The sequence below is a fragment of the Sciurus carolinensis genome, chromosome 12 (assembly GCF_902686445.1).
Source record: "Sciurus carolinensis chromosome 12, mSciCar1.2, whole genome shotgun sequence".
Classification (NCBI taxonomy): domain Eukaryota; kingdom Metazoa; phylum Chordata; class Mammalia; order Rodentia; family Sciuridae; genus Sciurus; species Sciurus carolinensis.
The window spans coordinates 67,880,585-67,883,778 of record NC_062224.1 but is presented as its reverse complement, the minus strand read 5'-3'; positions in this window follow the sequence as shown (position 1 = coordinate 67,883,778).

Sequence of the window (3,194 nt, the reverse complement as noted above, 5' to 3'; positions counted from 1 at the left end):
CCCTCACCTACTTACACTCTTTAAAGAGCCTCTTGGTTCTCCCCACCCTATAATTCTGTATTCCACATTCCACTCCAAGAAAGATAAGTCAAATTACCACAAACTGAGTGGGGAGGAGCTGTCTTCTCTCTTAGACCTCACCCCACCCTTAGGCACAGTACAATTAAAAATATGTTCAGCTTGAGTTCAAATTCCCAACTTCTTCCCCATGTTACTCTTTCCTGTTTCCCACAGATGTTCCAAACCCAGAATCCTCACTCCCCCCACTCAGAAGATAAACTCCCATCTTACTTGGTTAATAAAATATAGACAATTGAGCTTGTTGCAGGCAAACTGTTGCAGGCATTCCTCCAGAGCTATGAAGGATTAGTTCCAGAACTAATCAAATACCAATATCTTTAGATATTCAAATCTTTTATGCAAAATAGTTCAGTGTTTGCAAATAATCTGTGCACATCACCCTATATATTTTTGGTTGTTGGTGGTGGTGGCGGTGGTAGTTGTATCAGGGATTGAACCCAGGCACTTCACCACTGAGCCACATTCCCAACCTTTTTTTTTTAATTTAGAGAGAGAGTCTTGCTAAGTTACTTAGGGCCTCACTAAATTGCTGAGGTTGGCAATGTGAACTCTTGATCCTCCTGCTTCAGCCTCCAGGACTGATGGAATTACAGGCATGTGCCACCAGGCCCAGTCATTTTGTATACTTTAAAGCACTTCTTGATCACTTATACTACCTGATACATTGTAAATACTTTGCAAACTGTTATACTGTACACTTGTTACATTGTATTGTTTAGGGAATAATGTCAAGGGAAAAAAAGTCTGAACATGTTCACTTCAGACACATATTTTTTTCTGAACACTTGGTTAAAATATGTTGTTCGAATCTGCCTTTGTGCAGCCTACAGATATGGAGGGCCAACTGTGCTCTTATGACGTATATTTTGTCAGGGATTGTTCAGCTTATGTTTTGTTTGGAAAGATAGACAACAAACAAATGAGATAATAATAAATGCTATGAGGAAAAAAAATCAAAAAGCAACCAAGTAAGCCTAAAAGAGTAGCGTCTGGTTTAGATAGGGTGGTTTGAAGGTCTCTGAGGAATGAAGCAGGAGAAGGAATCAGACTCTGGGCCTTGGGAACAAGGGCAAAAGGCCTGAGCTAGTCTTGTGTTTGGTGTCTTAAAGGAATAGCAAAAAGGCCAATGTGCCCAGATCCAAATGGGCAAAAAGGAGAGTGGTAAGAGACATGGCAGATGTAACCAGAACCTAGAGCGTGCAGCACCATCTAATGTGCCAATTATCTTCCCCAGATTCTTCATCTCTGAGTTTTATTTATTTATTTATTTATTTATTTTATTTTAACTGACATATAACAATTGTACATTTTTAGGGGAAATAAGGGGAAATAGTATGATATTTCAATACATCTATACAACGTGTAATGAATGATCCAATCAGAGGACTTGGTGTATCCATCACCTTGGACGTTTATCTTTTTTTTTTTTTTTTTTTTTTTTTTTTTTTTTTTTTGGTGCTGGGGATCAAACCCAGGGCCTTGCAAGCACTCTACCAACTGAGCTATCCCCCCAGCCCCCATTTATCATTTCTTTGTGGTGGGAACATTCAAAATTCTACTAGCTATTTTGAAATATATAATTAATTGCTGCCAACTATCAGTCTCTTGTGGCTTTCTTAGGCTACAAATTTATTCACTTCTCTCCTACATTCCCCTCAAATTAGCAGTAATCAGGAAGAAAGAGCTGGAGAAGAAGCTTGTGTTTCCTGCCTTAAATACCTTTCCTACTTACTGTGTGTGGCAAACTTCTACTCATCTTTCAAGGTCCTACCTAAGTGTCACTCTTGGAAGTCATGTTTGATATTTTCTTAAGCAGAACTAATCAATACCTCATGTAAATTCCATGTTGCCATGTTGCCACATGGTACCACATGACATAGAAATAAAACACGTTGCCAGGTGAGGTGGTACACTAATCCCAGCGGCTTGGGAGGCTGAGGCAGGAGGATCACATGTTCAAAACCAGCCTCAGCAAAAGTGAGGCACTAAGCAACTCAGTGAAACACTGTCTCTAAATAAAATACAAAATAGAGATGGGGATGTGACTCAGTGGTCGAGTGCCTCTGGGTGCCTCAATCTCCAGCACTAATTAATTAATTAGTTAATTAATTTAACACATCTCTCCAACCAGATTCAATGACAAAAACAACTTCTTACTCATTTTTGCACCTTCAGTCCTAACATTGCCTAGGGCAAAGGCACCCAATAAATGCAGAATTGGCAGTACATAATAAGTGTTTACTATGCTCTCTTCTCTTTGCTAGGTTTGTGAGGTGTGCCTTCTGACTCCTACAGTAGCTTTGGGCGGTTCTTCCTGCATCTTCTCCCTCCAATGCACTCTCTAATTCTGGCAAACTACAGACCAAATCTGGACCTCTGCCTGTTTTTGTATTGCCTATGAACAAAAATGGTTTTGACATTTTTTAATCATGAGGAAGGAAAATCAAAAGCAGCAGTAGATTGTGACATATAAAAATTCCATGAAATCCATATTTCAGAGTCTATAAATAAGATTTTCTTGGAACACAGCCACACTTACTTGTTTACATATTGTATTGTCTGGGGCTGCTTTCTGGCTATGACAGAAGAATTTTTCAGTTTTTTTGTTTGTTTTGTTTGTTTGTTGTTGTTTGGGAATTTAACCCAGGGCATTCTACTACTGAGCTACATCCCCAGTCCTTTCCATTTTTTTTTTTTTTTTTTTTTTAATTTTGAGATAGGGTCTCACTAAGTTGCTGAGGGTCTCATAAGTTGCGCAGGCCAGCCTCTAACTTGCAATCCTCCTACCTCAGCCTGGCACCCAGCATGAATTAAGCAATGGCGACAGAACCCAGGATATCTGTTATTTGACTTGGTGCAGTGGTTCTTGTTTGTAGTCACAGCTAGTTGGAAGGCTGAGGCAGGAGAATCACTTGAGAACCTCCTGGGCAACATAGAGAGACCCCAATCAAAAAAAAAAAAAAAAATTGAAAAAGTACATGTTTATTTTCTGGAAGTTTACTGATGTTTGCTCTACACAGCAGCAAGAATGATCCCTTCAGTACACGTCATCATGTCACTCCCCTGCTAAATTCTTCAGTCAAAGTGGAAGCGGGTCTGGATGGGGCAGAACT